The sequence below is a fragment of the Dasypus novemcinctus genome, chromosome 16, assembly GCF_030445035.2.
Source record: "Dasypus novemcinctus isolate mDasNov1 chromosome 16, mDasNov1.1.hap2, whole genome shotgun sequence".
Lineage (NCBI taxonomy): Eukaryota > Metazoa > Chordata > Mammalia > Cingulata > Dasypodidae > Dasypus > Dasypus novemcinctus.
Genome location: NC_080688.1, coordinates 42772610 through 42795173, shown reverse-complemented (window position 1 = coordinate 42795173; position 22564 = coordinate 42772610). Strand labels below are relative to the sequence as shown.

The 22564-nt window shown below is 38.2% G+C and overlaps 1 protein-coding gene across 4 annotated transcripts in view; it reads left to right on the top strand.

Moving 5' to 3' along the window:
• The first annotated feature begins 2041 nt into the window (after window positions 1-2041).
• The window catches only part of LOC101429008 (aquaporin-4), a 340557-nt gene continuing 320034 nt past the window's right edge, over window positions 2042-22564 (top strand). For 2 of the 4 annotated variants that reach the window (XR_009180952.2, XM_058277568.1), the window contains exon 1: window positions 2060-2260. The gene's annotated coding sequence lies outside the window, so the exon portion shown is untranslated. Of the gene's footprint in view, window positions 2261-22564 lie in introns of all 4 variants that reach the window. The other 2 variants (XM_058277569.2, XM_058277570.2) reach the window with 2 other exon arrangements.

Sequence of the window (22564 nt, the reverse complement as noted above, 5' to 3'; positions counted from 1 at the left end):
TCTAAGCTTCATATTTGCCCTGAAATAGTCAGTCAATAGTTAAACATTTTAAGAAATTCAAAGACCTGACAAAATTAATAGACTAGAGAGTTTAGAAACATGCTGTGAATCAATGTTTTAGAAATAATTTACTACATAAAAATTAAATTAGTTTAACTACAAAATTACAAGGTGATATTTTCACCTAGCAGTATACCTCCCAATCAGATGCGGTGAGTAGATGAATCATGTTAAAGTTTGGTGTGCATTTTTAAGTGTTTCTTTGATCCTTTATTTATCAACCATGGATATTAAGGAAAATTCAATTTCCTTAGCCATTAAAAAATTTGTTTAAATTATTTTGGACAGAAGTTTAGGAGCAGAAGACAGCTCACAGTTCTAAGTGTTCGATTTGCTATGATAAAGTGTTTCTCAAGACAAGAAAATTCCATAAAGGCTTGGCAATGCCTAGCAGTATATCAGTCAAGCAAATTCAATCAGAAGTTGATCTGACCATGCCCAATTTCCCTCATCTGTAACAAAAGCTTAAAAAATTTGGAAATAATGTTATAGTGATATTGTTGCTCAACTCCCTTACTTAATAAACAGAAAGTCATAGGACATAAAAGTTGTATGACTCAGCAGCTAAGACATAGGGTACAGGTTTTCTGAAGCTGGTCTGTATTTCCTCCCTGCTCTGGTATAAAGAATGGTCCCAATCCAAGAGTTCATAGAAAACAGAGGGACACCCATGGAGATAAAAACAAAAGGGACTAAGTTAAATTGGTTAATTCATTCAAAGAGCACTCATTGCTTACCAGGCATGTGCCAGTTAAATACAGCTCAGGGAGTGCTGACTTCTTTCTTTAAAAGTCCAGCTCAGGAAAAACTTTGTTCTAGGGGTGAATGAGGACCTTCACTGCAAGGAGCACAGACACCATGTGAGTGAAATGCTTATAACAAACCAGCAAACAAGCAAATTTAAAAACAGAAAAGTCTTAAGACAACAAACAAACAAACAAATCAGGCCCTGATTGAAAGAAACTTGATTTGAGCTTGGGCAAAGCTCACTACCAGTAGATGCGTTATTCCAAAGCCACTCTCAGGTCGTTTTTCCAAAGCCAGTCCTGAAAATGCATAAGACTGATAACATGGCAATTTGAAAGAAATACATAGATTTTAATGTAGCAACTAGGTGGGGCTTAGCCACTTAAGACGACAAAAACAAAAAAAGTTCTCGTTTTCCTTTGTTAATTCACAGAAACTGCCTGAATGCAAAATAAGCAATCAAGGGTTCATTTACTCTTTTTGCCCATTTGGTCTAATTATTGCTGGCATAATGTTCAGAACTAATTTTAAAATCTCGATGAACTGTTTTCCTTAAAGATTAAATATAATCACCCTAGTCTTGGTCTTTGCAAAGCTCTTTACAAACTGACAACTTCAGCCTGCCCGATTTCTAAATCCAGGCCTGAGAGGTCTACCAGGCCCCCAAAGTGTAAACGGGCCCTTTGGTGCTTGCCCATACACAAACTGCGACGGAACTCACCCATGGCACATGTCTCCTACGTAGAACACGTAGTTACTGATCTTTTATAACCAATATATTGAAAAGAAAGAAACGGCAACTCCTTTCTGTAAAGCGGAAGAAATCTTAAGACTTCGGGGTCAATGTCTGTGATAACCTGCTCATCTATGGATTTGTCCTTCTGGACTGTGTGTCTAGCAAACCTGGGTAAGGAATCCAAGAGACCGCAGAGATGAGGAGGAGAAGGTGAACTAGGAAACCAACAGCAAAAATAACCGCTTCCTTGACAGGGCACGGGGTGGCACTTGAGCAACGGGACAGACCCGGGCCGAGAAGCGAGGCCACTGGCCAGCCCAAGTAAGGCCGGAAAGTAAAAGGAGAAAAAAAAAAAGAGAAGAGAGAATGACAAAGGCAGCGAAGGGCGGGCAGGCTGGCGGGAGACGAGGAAGATGAAAGAGGGGGGCGGAGCTGCGAGGTGGCGGGGAGCGGGGGCGGCGCGGGCGGGCGCGGAGCTGCGGCCGGCGCGGAGGAGGCGCCGCAGCCCGGCCCCGCGGCCCCGCCAGGGCGAGCGCCCCGCTCGGCGCTGCCCCAGCCCGCGGCCCCGGCCCCGCTCCCTCCGGCCCGAGCGCGCGCGGCGGGGCGGAGTCCACGAGAGTTTGCCTAGGAGCGGCCGCAAGTTTCCTGCCGCAGCCCGGCTCCTGGAAGAGCAGTACCTGCAGGCGTCCGGGCTTCCCTGCGCGCGCCGCTCTCCAGGTACCCGCGCTCGGGTTGGCGGGGAGCGGGGGCGGCGGGGCGGGGGGCGAGGATCCCCAAGGAGCCGAGATTGCGGGGCGCCCCTTGGCACCCACCGTAGGGGCCGGTTGTGGGTGGGTGGGGAAGTGCATGCTCACCTTTCCAGGTACTTCACCTCTGCTGGACGTGGGAGGCATCTTTCTTTTCCGTCCTACCCCTTCTCTCCACACACCCTGCCCGCCCCCCCCCCCCCGCACCCCCACTTTGTTTCAACCAATTTCCATTCAGTTTATTGGACGTGAGGGCCTGGAAAGGGCGAGAGATGGAGGGGGTAAGAAGACTCCAGGGGGCGGAAGAGGAGGACGGGCACTTGAACTTGTTCTCTACCTGGGCTGGATTCCTGGGCCCAGCAGGGGCTCACTGGACTCCGGGTTACCGGTGCCGGCCCCCCTCGGGACATCCAGAGGTTGGAAAGAGGACACCAGAAGGCACAGTCTTGAGTTTCCGATGCCGGTTGATCCGGTCTCCCAGCGTGTTTGGCAGAGAGGTGAGCATCTCTGCTTCGGTGCCTCGTTTCCATCAGTGCCAGACCCCAAGACCTTGCCAGGGTCCTTGCTGAGGCTGCTGGTGATGTGGAAGGGAGGTTAGGGGCTGAGGAGCCAGGTAAGATCCTGAGCAGCAGCGCTGGGAGGGCTGACGCGGGGAGGAGGATTCCGGTGGGTTGGAGAGAGAAGGAACAGCGTGGTGGTTTTGTTGCTGCTGTCACTTTCAAACGGTTACCAACGCTTCCTCTTTTGCCCCGTTTGAACATCCTGCCTATCAGCATGTTTCTGTTAGAGGCTAAAGGTGTTAGGTCTGATGCCTGTTGGGAGTTATTTCCAACTAAGTTTACAGGTGTTAAGTCTAGATCTACAGCTCCTCCTCCTTCCAGCCCTGCAGGTCCACCCTAACTCCCTCCCACCGGCAAACTGTTCCTGAGTAGTTCCCCTGGCTTTGAAAGGAATGGCAAGTAAATAATATGGATTGTGTGTTTGCGTGACATACCCTCCCCGTCCAATATGTTTTCCGAGCAAAATCAAAACACTGTGGATGTTTAATAGGGTGTCCTTTAACAGTTTTTATAGTAATTACAATTATTTACCAATGTTTATTTTTTTCACATTAACGCCAAGCATTGCATTTATCTATCCCTACACAAATTTATCTATACTAAAGGATTCATTTAGACTCACATATACACAGCAAAATACGGTGTGATCATATTTAATATCTCTCTGTCTTACTGATTCAGTGGCCTGGCATCTGCCAATTCAGGCACATAATCACAATACCATATGCCCATCAACAAAATCAAAGAAAAGGAGAAATGTTAGTGTTTTTCATGGGTAAGAGTGCCCTGAAACACCAGATTTTACTACTGCTCAAAGGATTTTTAAGGGCTTCAGTCAAAGTGAATAACATATACAGAACAAAATTACCATTCTATCTGATGTATTCAAAAGGAATACAACACCTGGGCACTCAGAGTTAACTAGTTATTGAGGAAAAATTAAAATCCTCTCACTAGCTGGAAAACATTTTGATTGAATATAGTCAATAAGGAATAGTACACATTTTGTTGCCTTGAGAAAACGAGAAGAATTTTCCGCTTGCCTTATTTGGTTTTTATCTCCTTCATTACAGTAGCATCCTTCAGAAAACGAGTACCTTGCAGATAGATGTTGGTATGTAATGACTAAACACCATATTTTTTTTAATACAGAGGCTTGGTGACAGTCCAAAAACATAAATGTTTTAAATCATTACCAACCATCTGTTCTCTCCCACTCACTTAAAGCAGTGTTTTATTTTCACAGGTTTCAAAACATACATACCCATATTATACATTTCCATGAACACCCTGAAAGCTGTTATGGTATCTGATGTTGACCCAAGTTCAGCAACTGTTGTGTTTGGCTTATCGCACCATAAGCTCCTTTTAAAAAAAAAAATCAATAAAGGAAGAAATCAGAAAAGCTTTAAAGTATTTGGCCAATGTTGGTATGGACTACAGGGCACTAAGAGAATTGGAGTGAAATCTGATTCCTTTATTATTTTTCCACCTTTTTGTTACCAGTGAGGAGCTGAGAATAGTGCAACTATAGGTCCTCTGGTGACATTTTTCCCTTTCCCCCTGGTCACAAGGGTAGCATTTGGTGTTCTGAACCAGTGCTCTAAGCAGCCCTGTGACTCCAAAAAGTTAGTGTGGTTTCCAGAACAATGCAGCATCTTCTCAGGAAGAACTTGTTCAATGGGAAAATCTTACTTAATGTATTAGACAGAACTAAGAAATACACATTGTTTCCCATATAAATATAGGATACAAAAAAAAGGTCCATCTATACAGTATTCTTTATATTGGTGGTGAGAATTTGGATGAGTTCACATGTAATCAGCAGATAGAATCCCACCTTTCATTTTGTTCATATCAAGATTTGAGATTTTGAGCCACCCAAAGAATGATTTCCCATTTAAGGAAATTTGCTATAACCAGAACTGCAATGTTAGAATATTTTTATTTGCTCAAAACTAAGTAGCATAATGTATATGTTCCTTTAAACAGCCAGAAATTCAAGGAAACCCATTTTATTCAAATCTGGATGCAATGTCCCAAGCACTTTTATATTTCTCGAGGAGGAAGGTATTGGCGATCTCGCTCACACTTTGCAAGTCAATGATACATACTTAGAAAATATCAAGAGCCAAGGAAAGGTGAGGCTTCTGCCTTATGACCTGATACACTGCTCTTATGGCATCTTCTTACCTTGAAAGCCTTAAGACTCTCTCCTAATTTACTGCCAGGTTATCACTGAAAACAACGTACCCAAGTTATAGATAATGTTGAAAGTAAAGTTGTTTTTGAAAATACGGTCTAATTTAGATCTTTGGCTATTACATAAGAATGTGTTACATCTTATTTTTCTGTACACTAAATATGAATTATTGAGGGAAAACAGTTTCACCATGTATAGTAAGCACTCTGAATTATTCATGTTAATGAGAGGAATAGAGAAAAAGATAATCCAAAATCATGGTTATTTAAAAAGTCATTTGTGTTTGTCTTTGGAATGTATTACATGTTTGGTTTGAAAAAGCTTTTCACTGTTATTGTGGGCAAGATGGCTTTCCAATTATTTTCTTTTGTTTAGGTTAATTTTTAAATACGTCAAACACCAACACTGATTTATAGTGAGGGGGGCAGATGGGCAACCTGCCCAGAAATGAACTGGATGACAAAAAAAAAAGCGAACCTGGTATGAAAACTTTGCAATAGAGTTTATAGAATTTGCAGAATTATAATTCTATAATTGTGACTTGTTCTATTAAATGAATATATGTTAAGAAGTAGACATGTTCCTGGAAAAAAATAAGTCCTTCAATCACAATTTGAACAATTCAAGCCACTTTATATGTAATGAGGTGAAAAATATGTTTAATAAAAAGATAATGCATGCTCCTGAAAACCGAAAAGGGATATGCTAATTTATAATTCTAATAAGGCAGTTTTTCAGTGTGACATTTTCCTAAAGCATACCCATGTGTATGTATTATGGTGACATTCCGAAGTTGTATATATGTGCAGGTCTTTCCAAAAGATGAAACATCCAGAAGCCATCTGAATAAAAGGTTAGTTCCATTTGATCTCTGCACCTCTGCTCCTAATCAAAACACATTTCAACAAAGAGCCTCTCAAGTATCTATTGTTACCTTGGACCTGGTTAGATAAAATAGTTTAGGTTTGGCAAGACTGCCAATTTAACAGATTTCTCTTATATGTTTCAAAAACTCTGAGGAAAAATTGGTTGTGAGGAAATAGTTTACTTGAACAAAAAGTTGATTCACTCCTTACCACTTGCTACTCAACACCTTGTTTATAGCTAATGTTTAGTTGCCTTTAGATTTTATTGAATTACTAGTTCTTTGGACTATTAGAAAAAATTTAGAAAACCTTTGTGGAGAACTGCCAAAATATATCATTAGAAAAGCAGGTAAGAGCATGTATATTTCAAGAATTCACAGCAAAAAGTAAAACTATAACTCACAGAAGTGAGGAGCATGGAAATAAAATAGTAGCCTTCCCCTTCAAGCAGGCACCATGCCCTCATAATGAAGATGCTCTTGACTTGAAGTGTTGGGGCACTGTTTTTTGTTTTTTTTTTAGGAAATATTTCCCCTTTCTATGGGGTATGGTATTTTTTTTAAAGACTGACTAGACTGGGTATTTTAAAAGAAATATTATGGTTGGAAATATAATTGAGACCCACAGGATGTATTTTATATATATTTATTAAAGAAATCAGTTTCTTCTGAACAGTGCCTAAGTCTTAGAATCAAAATCATACATTTTTTAAAAATAGAGGTAGAAAGGACATTAAGCGTAATTTATTCCACTGCTCACATTTTACAGTTAAGGATATTAGGGCTCTCAAGGATCATGGTGAACTGCGAAAGGTCACACTGGTAGTTAGTGGAAGAGCAGAAACTAGAATACAGATCAATTTTGCGACACCTTATCCATCTGCTTTTTAGGAGGTTGGGGAGTTAGATAGGAGAGTTACCTGTCTCTGGCCACTCTTGTATCAATCAGAACTATAGTCATGAAATTAATTGAAATGATATAGAGGTAAACCAAGCTTCTGGTTTTCTCTTTCCATCATGTACTGAATACTTAGCAGAGACCAGACTGTGGTTCTCAACCCTCATAATTTCAATGGGGGCCTCTTTTTTATAATAAATATTTTGAGTCACCCCCTTAGTATCCTGAAGTGTAATTCATAAATAATATAGTAACCAAATATGTGTGTGTAATTAAAGTGAGCAATGAGAGAAAAGCAGCTTGTAATAAAAGAATGTGTATTTCACTTTATTAATGCTTGGTGATGACTTCACAAGAACAAATCATAAAGCAGTCAGATACGTGCATATGTGTAATGAACACATTTGGATTTAAGAGAAATAAAACATCAGAAGTCATTCTGTACAAGCAGTACAGGAAAATGAAAGAGCAAAGGTAAACTCAAACTGGTATAATTATAAGCCAGACTTACTCGTATATAAGATAAGAGAAAGAGGGAAACGATGCTAATTGTCATAGGGAAAACATGCCAAATCAAATTATAGATTGTTGGAGTGGAGGAAATGTGGAAGTATATTTTTGCAGATGAGAGTAAATAGTATTAACATACTTCTACCAAAATTCCAAAACTATTTTTTGGACCATTTTTATGTTGACACTAATGTAAACTCTATTTCAAGGGACTCTGCCTATTACCCGCCATATCATCAATAATTACAGATAAAATACATCCAAAATAAATTGATTCAGTGCCAATACTGGGATTTTTTGTTTGTTTCTTGTTTTTAGATTATTTTCTAACAATATTACATAGCCTTTGAATTCTAGAGTTAGGAGACAAACTACATGAAGTAATTAAATGATTCTTGATTTCAACAATTTTATTCTGTTTGAGTTTTCCATACCACCATAAATTATTGTAAATTGCTGGGTGTTTGGTGGAAATTCTTATAAAAGTGCTTAATTATGATTATATGTCAAATTCTACAGGTTGATATTTGTAATAATTTTAGTTCAGTGATAAATGTGCATGTTGTATTTGTTTTTTGTTTTTTTAAGATTTATTTATTTCTCTTCCCTTCCCCCCGCCCCCACCCTGGTTGTATGTTTTCTGTGGCTATTTGCTGCATCTTCTTTGTCCGCTTCTGTTGTTGTCAGCAGCACGGGAATGTGTGTTTCTTTTTGTTGCGTCATCTTGCTGTGTCAGCTCTCCGTGTGGGCGGCGCCATTCCTGGCCTGGCTGCACTTTCTTTCGCACAGGGCAGCTCTCCTTGCGCGCATCAGCGCTGTGCATGGGCCAGTTCCACACGGGTCAAGGAGGCCCGGGGTTTGAACCGCAGACCTCCCATGTGGTAGACTGACGCCCTAACCACTGGGCCAAGTCCACCACCTGCATGTTGTATTTGTGACAATCAACACGCACCCAACCCTTTCCAAAATACTTCCTAGGGGCCAGTACTGGCCCTGATAAGCACCATGGGGCTAGGTAAACAAAAAGTTTTTATAACCATGGATTATTTTCATACTGCCTCCCATCTAGCCATACTTTTAAAAATTTTCTTTTTATTTGTTTTAGGAGGTAATGGGGATTGAACCTAGGACCTCATACATGGGAAACAGGCACCTAACCACTGAGCCATGCCTGCTCCCTCCATAGTTCTTTTGACTTCCCAGTTGTCTACTGGTCTCTTACCTTTCAACATACCAGGATTACAGACTTCGCTGCAATAGTTCAAGCTTGTGCTCTGATCTTTTGTGACACATTCACCTTAAAAGTATTTGCCTCTTCTGATCCTTACTTCCCTTAGGAATTCATCTTTTATAGGTGACTATGAATGGTGACAAACTAAGGTGCTAGTTGGCTATTATTTCATTTCCCCCACACCTTGTCTTTGTTTAAATGTTTCTTTCCAGAAAGCCTTAAGAAAACATCCATATAGAGACATTATATACATATGCATGTCTAAGTGTGTATGTACATATTTTATGCATGTACATGTATGTGCACTATATGTATACACACAATCTCAAGCACTGAAATATAGGAGAGGAGGTGTTATTTTTAGTTGCATTTTTCATGGCCTTAAAACATGCTTAGGCCAACAAAGAATTGCACTGGATCAGTATTCAAAGTTGCACCAAAAAACATAGTGCTATGAAGTATGCTCATGGCAGAGGCCAAAAATCTCTTACCAACCCAAATAAACTGTTATATTAGAATTTTGCTATATTGCTTAAAATATATGTGCCCTTTGCTAGCATATGGGAATTGGTGGGAAGGGGAACTTATACACTTAGTTGTCTGTTTTAGACGTATTTATCTATGCACTATTGATATACGAAAAGCATACCAATATCTCTTGTTTGCAAAATATGTAGTAATTACTCACATACAAAACATGCAAGAGAGTGTAGGATCTTAGAAATAATAAGGGAATTGAGAATGAAATAAAATTTTCTTCTAATTTCTATCTACTAGGCCAAAATGTAAGACCTGACCTTGAGAATTAAGAAATAATGTGAAGTGTCATTTCAGTATTCGCTACAGCAAGCATCTTGAACTTCCCAAACTGTAAGGTTTTTTCCCTTAGATAACTTACCACTCAGGGTCCATTTTAGATATCTTTTCAAACATGTGTATTATTGGCTCTTTAAAGAAAGAAGCTTTCTAATGTAAACGCTCAACACTCAAGATTGAAACCAAACTGTCTTTGCTTCTGTGAATACCCAATTTCCTTGACACAATCACAAGATTCTCTATGTGGGAAGGCATGTTTTACCCAATCAAGAGAGGCATCTTTTCCTACAAAGGGATGTAGCAATTGTGCAGAAAGCAATTTGAACTGTGATTGTTTTGCTGTATATTGTTATTCTTACTGGAAGGTTGTTGGCCAGTTGAATCGCCCAACATTCAACCTCAGACTGTCCCCTAAAACTTTATTTGGTCTACTTTTGTTACAATTTCTAATAAGAGTATAGTAGTGCAATGGGAATTGAGAGAAGATGAAATTGAGGTTGTTGGATTGGAGAGATGATAAGGATAATAAGGAGCTTATTTCATTTGAGTAGCACAAAGATCTATATAGGCAGTGAAATTTCATTGGACAATCTTCTGTATCTTCTTATAATTTTTATTCTTATATGGAATGGAGGAAAATATTGTGAAAGTAAAGATCTCCTTCCTTTTTGTCCTGTTAACACTACTGTATAAGAGAAAAACTTCTTGGTCAGAATGAACAGATTTGAACCAACACATTTTCTATGTTCATTGTGCCTATTATGATAGTAATTCAATACTACCTTAAACTGAAACCAAAAACACTAAAGAATGAGTTAAAAGAAAAATTTACCCAGCTAACATGGTGAAAGGAATTTCAGAAGCTTCTATTAGATATATATGAAAAGGGAAAACTATGTCAAGTCAAGTGAAAAATAAGCTTTAATTTACTTTTCCACTACTTTAAGCAAGCAACCCAAACTTCCACTTAGCTTTGAGGTCACTTTTATTGTTTTCATTTTTATTACAGAGGGAATTGGAGCTGTAACCTACAATGACAGCTTATTTTAAGTAAATGCAATATATGAAGATCCAGATGAAATGATGGTGTTGATTTTGAACTTTAAAAAAGAAATTTTAGGGAAGTGGATGTGGCTTAAGTGATAAGGTCTGCATATGGGAGGATCCAGGTTCGATCCATGGAGCTTCCTGGTGAAAAAGAAGAAGAGAAAGCATGCCTGTGCTGTGAGCCAGTGCCCATGTGGCGAGCTGAGTGCCTGCATGGTGAGCCAAGTGCCCACACAGTGAGCCGAGTGTCTATATGGTGACCCGAGTGCCCAGTGGGTGCCTGTACAGCAAGCCAAGTGCCCACTTGGTGAGCCAGCTGCCTAAATGGCAAGCCGAGTGCCCAAGTGAGTGTCCGCATTGTGAGCCAGTGCCCACGTGGTAAGCCAAGTGTCTGTGCAGTGAGCCAGTGCCTGTGCAAGTGAGTCACACAGCATGATGGTGAAGCAACAAACAAGAGATGAAGGGGAGAGTCAAGGTGAAGCACAGCAAAGACCAGGAACTGAGGTGGTGCAATTAACAGGGAACCTCTCTCCACATCAAAGGTCCCCAGGATATCAAATCCGGTGAATCCTAGAGGAGAAAGATGACAAGAGAAGACAAAAAGAGAAATAGATATAGAAAATCTACAGACAGAAGATCTATCTATACAGAAGATCACCCAGCAAATGGACATAGACAGCAAAAACAGCAGGGGTGGGGAGAAAGAGGAAGAATAAAAAATTTCAAAGTTAAAATGTAGGCATGATTTGTTTTAGAAACAGCTCTAAATAAATTAGATTTTTCAACAGCATTTTTTGAATGGTAGATTAGAATGAAAATATAGTGCAAACGTTGCACATTTTATTGCCTATTGATTTTCAACAAATGAAGGTCCTTAGAGAGGTCAGTGGGGGAAAATCTAGTGGGTTTTTTTGTTTGTTTTTTTATTCCACAACTGGTGCTGAGACAAATGGATATCCATAAGCAAAACACATAGCACACACACATAAAACCAGTAAAAATTAGTTAAGAATTGATCACAGACCAAAATGTAAGTGCCAAACATTAAAGCAAATGGGGAAATGTTCATGTCCTCTTAAATATGACATCATGATATGTTAAGCTTTAACCACCCAACACAATAGTATCCCTACACTCCTGTCATATCCCTTCACTGCACAACATTTAACATTTCATGTAATCTAAGTATCTTTTAAAAGTGACTAAAAAATATACTTTAAAAAAAAATCCATGTAAGAAAAAAAATGATTAGAAATATTAAAAACGTTTGCTTTATTATTACCTTTTTTAAAAAAGATACATAAATCACACAAAATGTTACATTAAAAAATATAAAAGGTTCCCATATATTCCCAACTCCCCCCCCCCCCCCAATCAACCTCTTTCATCATTGTGGCACATTCATTGCATTTGATGAATACATTCTGGAGCACTGCTGCACCACATGGATTATAATTTACATTTTAAGTTTACACTCTCCCCCAGTCCATTCAGTGGGTTATGGCAGGATATATAATGTCCTGCATCTGTCTCTACAGTATCACTTAGGACAACTCCAAATGCCCGAAAATGCCCCCATATCACACCTCTTCTTTCTTCTCCCTGCCCTCAGCAACTCCTGTGGTCACTGTCTCCACATCAATGATACAATTTCTTCCACTGCTAGAGTCACAGTAATTCTATAGAGCATTTTTAATACATTAAGAAAATTGATCTTTTCAGGGAAAACAAATTACCCTCATGCTAATCTACTTTTCCTTGGAACATTAGACTGGTGTGTTGTATTTCTTACTGAGGGAAGGAAGGAAGAAAAGAAGAAAGAAAGGAAGGAGGAAGAGCAGAGCAGGGCAGGGCAGGGCAGGGCCCAGTTATCCCTTTATGTTATTTCTTTCTGAATTGTGAAATCCCTTGATTATTTCAGGAAGTTTTAAAGGCTTTGTTTGATGTAGGTATTATACTTGTGCTCTTTGTACACATTCTGGCAATAAACACGATATAAGATTTTACCATGTTGAAGGAAAGGTGAAAAGAAAATCCTTTGAAGGTTACCCCATATGTGGATAAAGAAGAACAAAAATTAAAATAAGAATAAAGATGAGAAATTGAAAGAGCAACATATCAATTAAGAGGTCCATATCTTTAAAAATTCTATAAAGCATCCAAACTAGAGCTAAAAATGTTCAGGAAGAGACTTACCATGTAGACTGATACTTACATATTCTAGGTGCTGTTCTAACATTTGTGCCTAAATTCAAATTGCTGACTTTAAATTAAGTTCAGTTAGCCTCCTTTTTAGTTAAAGCCTTTGTGCTTTAACTAGTTTAGGGGAGAACTTGGTAAGCCTGGAATATCTTGCCCCAGAAAACAAGGAATTACTCCAAAACTGATGAGGACACATCAAAAGCACATAAAAGCCAGCCTTACGGTACTCCCATTGGTCAAATCTGGTATAAAAAATAATATTAACAACAGTGGGTTAGTGCATATTATATAAGAGAGAATCCATGAACCTAAAGTGAATGTATGGGTTGGAGGGTGGGTAGAAGGGAAAGCTCTGTATCAGTAAAGAATGCAAGCAAATAATTAAAGAAATGATAGAATTATAAACCACCATTGCAAGAATTATCAAGGGATGCAAGAATTATCAGTCATTGGATGACTTATTGATGCAGACAGGATATTTACACAGCCTCTGAGTGTAATCCCATGGATTACTTATTAATTACAAAGAGAAAAGTGCCATTTTAGGTAGGAATTTGGTAGAAACCAACTTAATGAAGTTATCAAACCTAACATCACCAATAGTAGGAAAAACAAACATCATGTGCCTCTTGGATGTGATGCACTAAGAAGGACAGAAAAGCACCTCTGGAGAATTCTGTTAAAATGTTTAACCAGGATCTAATCATGAGGGAAAAAAACCCAAATTGATAGATATTCTTCAATCTAACTGGCCTGAATACTTCAAGACTATTCATATCATAAAAAGGAGAAGAAAAAACTGGGAAATTGTTCAGGATTGAAAGATCCCATAAGACATGACAACCTAAAGGCAAGGCATCATCCTTGATTAAACTCTGGACATAAAGAAAAACCTATACAGATACTATTGGGACAATTGGAGGAATGTGAATTTGGACTGTCTAGATCACAGAAGAATGTTACATCCATGTTAAATTCCTTGTTTGTGATCATCGTATTGGGATTAGATAGGAGAATGTCCTTTTTGGAAGAAGATATATTTGGAAGTACTTAGAGATGAAGTCTCAGGATCTCTGTAACTTGTTTTCAAATAGTTTAGCAAAAATAAATTTTTAAGGTGTGGGAAAGAAAGACATAAGCACATATGGCAAAATGTTAATAATTGCAAATCTAGGGAAAGGTTACATAGTATTTATTATATTAATACACATTTTCTGTAAAGTAGACATTTTTCAAATAAAAATTGAGGAAAAATGCTATAATCCTAAACCAAGCGTCCAAACAATAAGATGATTGTCAGCTGCATTGACATGAACCAGCATGTTCTAAAGTTGCTTAATTAGTTAATTAGTAAAGTGTCTTCCAAAAGTATCAAAATATCTTCATTCAACATTCTATAATAATCCTATCATTTATATTTTAATCCTTTAGCAAAAGTTGGCCTTAAGAGAGTGTTTTAGGGAATGTAGGATACAATACTTAATAAGATAGCATCAGTAAATATTTTTAAAGTAATATTTTATTCCATTTTTCTTTTACATAATACGAACATGTCAAAATGGAAAGTACTTAAAGAGAAATTAGGCAGCTCTGAGAACATGTTTTTTTTTCTTCCCTGTGTTTTCCTAAATATTTGATGCTTACACAAAGTATAATATTTCTGATGATTTTCACTAAAAGCCACACCGCAGCTGAACTCAGAACTGGGAAGCCTGGGTCTCCTGGGGCCTCGTGAGAGTCAAGGTCCAGTGGGATGCTAAACTGCATGTCACCTGCAGACTGGCAATACCGGGCACTTTCTCTGCTAGTGCTTATGTTTTGCAAATGAATATTCAAATCCCAAAACCATAGATTTCTAAGTACCAGAAAACAAAGATCTCTCTTTAGTCAACAAGTATTTATTTAGGGCCTATTCTATATGAGGCATAAAGCAAATGAAGTTAAGTTTTTAAAATTTGTGAATAAAAATTTATTTCTTCAAGTAAATGACAGAATATAGTTAATTGTGCAGCTATAAACATGTTTCTTTCATGAATTGTAACGAATGTACCATGTATCACCCTAATGCAAGGTGTTAATCATAGGACAGTGTATGGAAACTCTGTATTTTATGCATGATTTTTCTGTAAACCTACAACCGCTCTAATAATTTTTTTTAAATCACCGAGAAAAATATTTCTTCAGAAAAAATTTCATCTTCAACATGGACATTATAAATATTCCTACTCTAAAGAATATGATGTAATATTCCTACTGAGGTCCTTAATAGGCATACTTTACATGATGCCAAGGAAACATTTTGGATTCATTAGGATATACACTCTTCACATAACAAGAACACCTCAAGTGGTTCTGTTTTACATATGTCAAAAGAACTTCAAGATCTCCTTATGTCTTACAGACATTTGGTTTAAATGTCTTCATTTTCTAAGGGTGGCTGTTACAAATTTTCATGAAGTGTATGGCTTAAAACAACAGAATATTATTGCCTCACAGTTCTGGCATCTAGACGTCCATGCCTCCCCATGGCTTCTGGGTGGGCAGCAATCCTTGGCATTCCTTGGTTTGTGGCAACATAGCTGCAACCTCTGCCTCTGACACGTGGCTGTCTTCCCTCTCCTCTTCTTATGAGGACAGTAGCATATCGGATTAAGCTCCACCCCCCCCACACACTCCACTATGACATCATTTTAAGTTAACTAATTCCGTTTGCAAAGATCCTATTTCCCAATAAGGTCACAAGTACTTGGGTTAGAACTTCAACATATTTTTTTTGGAGGGGGGCGGGAGAAGGACAATTCAACCTATAACACATCCTGTAAGAACACTGATAGTTATTTCCCTTCATGTTCCAAATGATGTTTTGTAAATTATTATAAATTATAGCAAAGGGGAAGAGAAAAATCTGAAAGAACCAGTTACTCGATACTGCTGCCCCATACTGTTTTGAGGCTAAATTTAACTATGATAGTATCTCCCCACTATAAACATAATTTTCAAATTATAGTAAGCCAGTAATCAGTTTGGACTTGGTATTGTTTCAATAGGGAAAAGATAGTAAAAAATTCTTATGGGGAATGAATTTGTTCTTAAAGAGTCTCGATTATCTTCAAGTAAAGGTAATAACATCTTTAACTCATATACCCATTGACCCTTCCTGCCCCAAGTTATTCATATTTATGTAAGTAGAAATACAAAGGATACTCACACTACTGAGAGAATTTAAAGACCTGGAAAAACTGGGTGAAAATGAATGTTGTGGTCTTACCAAACTGTTAATATATATTTTATTACATGTTTTATCCAAAGTTCCAAGACCATGAATAACATGTTAAAAGTTGTTTAAATTTATAGCAATAGGAAATTCAGACTTCCATATAGAATTTGGCATTAAAAGAGAACAGCCATGTGAACAATTTGTGAAGGTAATTATTAGCTGGAAGCTATTTGTATCCTAAGTTTATTGAATATAAACATATGATAATAAGACTTTGCACAAATGGAACCTTTTGATAAAAAATCCATGTTAAAGATTGTGCCTTAGGGAATAATTCTAGATGTTATAAATTTATTGGAATTCTGTGCACAAAGAAGGCAAAACTCTAGACCAAGTATGCAACTATTTTTCATTCATGATGTATAATGGCTCATTTTACCTAAAGTCTTGAAAAGGACAAGTAAAACAAACACTGGGAAATGTAGTTGTTCTATTTGTATATATGTTCAAAACACTGCAGCCACAGAAGAAACAGCAAAGTAGTACTGTGGAAGCTGTCACCAGAAGTGAACTTAACATACTACACTCAAAATCATGGATAGCAGTACATAAGTACTTAATCTTTAGCTGAGACGTCCTTCTGTTATTGCCTATTGAAATCACTGAATAGCTGTTTTTTTCTTTTGTAGACTCTACTAGGCTGCTTAGAAAAAGAACTTTTAGTAGTAAATTGTTGAAGAAGAGCTGCAATCTCCTTGTGACCTCCATCTATGTTACAATTCATGGCACTGCACATGCCCAAAGTCTATTTTATTGTATGATAATTACCAAAATAAAGAAACAAAACCAAGTTTCCTCCCCATTTAATTCCCTCATTTTAGAATTTTGTTGCATTTTTTTATTATAACATCAAGATTTGTGTTACTTATTTTATTTTCAGTATTTCTAATGTCTTAATTCCAGGGATTTAGATGCAAACCCAGTCCTTTCACCATAATTTCCCATTCTGTGCTCTTTATTTTGATTTGTTTTGTGGAGAACTAAATTTCACGATTGAGTTTATTCTGTATGAACAGTACTTGCTGAATTCTTATGTGCCTTAGCCTGTGTCTTCTTTATCCTCCTTCTGCTTGATATATTGCTTCTTGATTCTTGCCCTCCTCCTTCCACCCTGCACAGTATCTATGTCTCTAGTCCATAAACCATTTTCTGACTGTTTTTCATTCTGGCAGGGGCCAGTGGCATGGTCTGGCTGGGAGTGTGTGGGAGGGCTGGAGGTCGTGTACAGGAGCAGCCCGCAGCTCCAGTTGGGGCTTGCCTAGAATCCTGACTCTCACCAATCTTATTTCATTTGCCTTCAAGTTTGAACTTTCAATTTCATAATTCGATGTAATGAGTTAGGAGTCATGGCTTTGCTTCCGTTTTCTCACAGGACGCACAGCTGAGAGACCATGCCACCGATAATAAAATGGGTAGGTGGTGCGTGACTTTCTCCAGCTCCACCTCCCCAGTTCTGAGTTTCAGGAGGGAGGTGCCACTTTCCCTGTAGCCTACTGTGGTGGGCTGAATAATGTGCCCAAGAAAAATGTACATTCTTTACCTTGCTGCCATTCCTGTGGGTGTGAGCCATTATAAACAGGACCTCTGAAGATGTTGTTTTTAGTGAAGGGGTGGCCAAGTGAATCAGGAGGGCTCTTAAGCCTGGTACTGGAGGCCTTAGGTAGAGAGAACGCCAAGGAGCAACCAGAAGCAGAAGTCAGGAGGAACGCAGAAGAGAAAGGGGCAGACATCAGCACCTGATGGCAAAGCCAAGAAAGCCTAAGGATTGCCAGCCCGCCAAAATGCTATCGACCTGGGGAGGAAAAGAGACAATAGATTCTTTGTTTGTTTTTTAGTGTGGTACGTTCATTGTAATTGATGGACACATTTTGGAGCATTGCCACTAAGCATGGATTATAGTTTACATTGTAGTCTGCACTCTCTCCCACTCAATTCTGCAGGTTATGGCAAGATATATAATGGCCTGTATCTGTCACTGCAGTGTCATTCAGGACAATTCCCAAGTCCCGAAAGTGACCCCATATTACACCTGTTTTCCCTCTCCCTGCCCTCAGCACCTCCAGTGGCCGCTTTCTCCACATCAATGATATATTTTTTTCTGTTGCTAGAATCACATTAAGTCTATAGTAGAATACCAGTAAGTCCACTCTAGTCCATAGTTCTTCTTGTTTAAGACACTACAGCCGGGTCTTAGCAGCCAGGAAACTAAGATACTTACTTACACCCTAGAGCACACTCTTCCAATCTGAGAATCTGAGGTTGCAGGACAGCCTTTTGGGACTAGACCTTTTTTTTTTTTTTTTTCTTTTTTAAGGAAAGTCTATATCCAACTCAAGATTTGAGAATGTGTGTGCCAATTCTCATCCTTCTCTTGTGTTCCCGTCCAGATTTTACAGAATTTGGCAGGTACACGTCACAGATAGTGCTTTGAAGTCGTGATTCTTCCCTTGTTTCATTGATATTAGAGTCCTTTTCTTTACTATTTTATTAGATTTCAAAGGAAGGGAATTGGGTAGAAAATACTTCATCACTCTTAGCAAAAGTTCAAAATAATCCCAGTTGCTGCTTTTTTTGCATTAAATGTTTATTTACTGTGCAACGTATGAATACATATATCCAGATTTTAAAGAGTAACAAAAGATAAACAGCCGTGTATCCACTACTGAGCTTACAAAACAGAATATTTCCAGCATCCTTGAGAAGCACCTGATATTTGTCAGAGTAGATTAACAGCTGTAATCAACTCATTATCTCAAGGGTTTAACACAGTAGAGGTTTACTTCATGCACAAATCACAGTGGAGAAGCTCTGCTCCATCTTGTCATTCAGGGTCCCAAGTGGCTTTCATGTAGCAATTCTGCCATCTCCTACAGCCTCAAAGTCCTTCACTGGTTCCTCTGCAGATGGAATAATCGACACTTTCAAGGATTTTGTGGGATGCTTTTAGAGGCCAGCCTGGAAGTACTCCGTTTGACTTCTGCCCACATTCCACCTTACAGTAAGAGGAGCAGGAGTAAGTAGTCTGGCTGTTTTGAGAGGAGAACAAAGGGGAATTTAGGGGACACAGCATGGTCTCTGCTACACCCTTTCTGTGCCCCTGTAATTTCCTTCTGACAGAGATAATTTTTGCAGTAATAATTCCCTTGTTTTTCCTATTTGCACACTGAAAACAAAATACTGTGTAATTTTACCTGCTTTCGATCTCTATAAAAATGAACTCATACTCTTGGTACATGTGGCTTGATTTTTTTTTTTTTTTTTTGCTTGACAAGAAGGTATTTTTTTAGATGTCAAAAGCACTGTACTGTATGTCCGTTACATACTTTATTAATCTATTCATATGTCTATTCCCTTGCTGATTTTGTCTGAGTATTCTATCAATTACGAATAGAAGTGTGCTAAAAATATGCCAACTTAATGATAGATTTATTAATTTCTTCTTGTAATTCTGTCAAATTTTGCCTTATATTCTTGAAGCTATGCTATTAAGTGTGTACAAGTGAAGATTTATAATATATTTCTGGTAAATTTAACCCTTTGTCATTGGGACTCTTTCTACCATCTTATGTTCTATTTTCGATTGTGTTTTCTCTATATTTCTTAATTTTTCTTTCCTTTCTCTCCTTTTTGGTAGCCATAGATTATTTTATATGCTCTCTTCCCAAATAATACAGTAACTTTGGGGTATGTCTATTTTGATCATGTTACCCTGAACTTTAAGGCTATTGCTTTATCCCCACAAATTAGACACTACTTTTATATAGTCAGTATTTGCTTAGATTTTCCCATATGTTTACCATTTTCTTTGTTCAGCATGCCTTCATATCTCTTTCATTTTCGTTCCTGAAAGATAGCTATGCTAGGTTTAGAATTCTAGAAGGACAGTTATGTTTCAGTGTCTTGCAGCTATTATTCCTCGGTGTAATTGCTACTGTGGAGGAGTTAGCGATCAGTCTAATTGTCATTTCTTTTGAGACATTGTCTATGTTTTTAAAGTTTGTTTTATCCTGTCCATGACTTTGGGGCTTCCTGAATATCAGGATTGATATCTTTTATCAGTTTTGGAAAACTTTCAGCCATACTGGTCTCTGAGCTGTGTTCTGCTCTGATGTCCAGGGTCCTCTTTCAAGCCCATCAGCTTGTGGCCAGAACTCATTTCCTTGCAGCCATAGAAATGAGGACCTCGGCTCCCAGAGGCCACCTCTCCACAGGAAGTTCACAGTAGGGTTTTTTGCTTCTTTAAGAATAGTAGGAGAACATCACTAACTTCCAGGAAGGCCTGGACCCTCTTTGAAAGGGCCCACCCAGGAAAATCTCCTTTTGTATTAACTCAGAGTTAACTAAGGACATTAATTCGGCAAAATCCTTTACTTTTTCCTCATGGTGTTCATTAGAAGAAAATTACAGATCTCACCCACACTCAAGAGAAGGGATTACTCAAGCGCCCATCATGGGGTATCATCTTAGAATTCTGCCTGCTGCAGAGCTCCTGATTTGCGTATGTTCTTACCTAATACCACTACTTGGTTTTCTCATAAATATCTGCATTTCAACATGATTAAAACTGAGCTCTTGATTTTCCCCTTCAAAGTTCTCCTCTCAATCCAAGTGTCATCTCAAAACTTGATTTCAAATCCTTTCACATCTTTTGTTATCTACTGCTCTCACCCTGCTCCTTCCTGGTCTGATTTCTACATCTCTCAGCCTATTCCTCATAGAGCAACATGAGGACCTTTGTAAAACATAGATCTAGTTTTCCTCTCTGATTAGAACTATGCAGTGGCTACATAGCGTCCTTTGCAATTCCATCAAAGTCCTGATAGGCCTCTGCCTATCTCTTCAAGTTCATCTTCACAGCTTTCCATTCATTCATAAGCTCTAGCCATACTATCTTCTTTCCGTTCCTAGAATATGCTAAGTTCTTTTCTGTTTAGAGGGTTTTCCCATGCTGTTCACTCTAAAACCTTCTCCCTTCCCCACCACAACTCTATGCAGGCCTAGATCCCTCCCACCTTTCATCACCTCGTCAAAGATACCTTCTCTACAAACATATTTCACAGGCTGCTGATCCCAGTATTCTCTACCTTGCTTCCAGTACTTTTCACAATTGATAATTATATATTTTTTTGTTTTTAATTTGTTTTAACTTCCTTTCTTGATTTTTCTTTGCTCATTTTTGCATCCCAGGTTCTAAACAGTGCCTGATAAAGAGTAGGTTCTCATAACCTATTTGATCTGATGAACGAGTAAAGTTGTGCTGTTCTCATCAGTATGGGCTAGAGTAATTCAAGGAACACTTTAAGGGGGATGTGCATTTTGAGCTGTCCATTTGCAAAATTGAGAGTCAGAAAGGAAGAAAGTCCCATGACAAATGGAGTGAAGAGCAAAAACAGGTGGGACATACAGATGGGTATGGAGTGTTCAGGAATCAGTAGACCAGAGGAGAGGCTTTATGTTGGGGAGCAGTAGGAAATTAGGTGGCAGAGGTTTAGTGGCTACTTCATGAAGAGCCCAGAAAGGCAAACAAGAAAGTTTTACACTGTATATAAAAACATTAATTTTTTTTTAAATAGAGGAAAACATGTTAAAAGCAATATTTAAGAAATATTAATAAGGCAGCATTATTTGTGTTGAATTAAAGATTATCTGGAAGTAAATCATCTTCCCAGGAGTCTTTTTGGGTATTTTATTCACTTGTTCAACAAATATTTATTTTCCACCCCAAATCTCTCAGGCGCTGTGCTAGGCTTGGAATTCCCTGAACATGACCTCTAAGGTGACTCTGAAAGAACAGGAACAAACTTGAGAGTGGTGGCAGTCTAAAAAATGAAAGGAGAGAATGTTCTTGAGCCCAGGGACAAAAGACAATGTGGTTAGTTCTTGAGAATTTAAATAATATAGCCTGGCTAAAGAGTAGATTTTGAGGTTCATGTATGTGTTATAAAACTAAAGTGCTGAAGAGCTAGATCAGGAAGATCCTTGTTTTTCATGGTAAAAAATTTGGACCAATTAAGATGCTTGCGGAATAGCTGGACATACAAATGGCAATGTCCCATAGGGGAAAACAAAGAGAAATGGATGAGAATATTAAAGATTGCACAAGCAAAGATCAGTACCCGAGGAGCCAGGGATGTGAGCCCATTCAGAGTCATCAACAGGTCAAAGGTCACAAAGAGGTCACGAACTCAGAGATTTTATGATGGCAAAAGGAGATAACTTGTAACCTTAGAAAAATAAGCTCTGTATGGTTGGATGACCAACCGGCAGCTTATCTGAGTAACTCCCATAGGGTTGTTCAAGGAGGTTGAGATTTACTATAATTAATATGGCAGAATGAATAGAAGAAACATCTCATGTGAGTACGTTTGATGCAGGTAAATGATGTAAAAGTATTTGTCACTATTAGAAAATAGAATGTTTTCTTAACACAAATCTCTCCTTAAATGTTACTTACATTACCATTTTGTTTAGTTGTCTCTGACTTTTTATTGCTAATAATAAAGCAAATCAGCTGCTTGCAAGGAAATTTTTATAATTTCCTCATGTCCCTAAAATTTCATAATTTCAAAATTTCATAATTTTGATATCACCCTATATACATTTTATTAGGGGGAGACATATTTTGTGGAAAGAATGTAATTTTGAGACTGACAAACCTGACTTTAA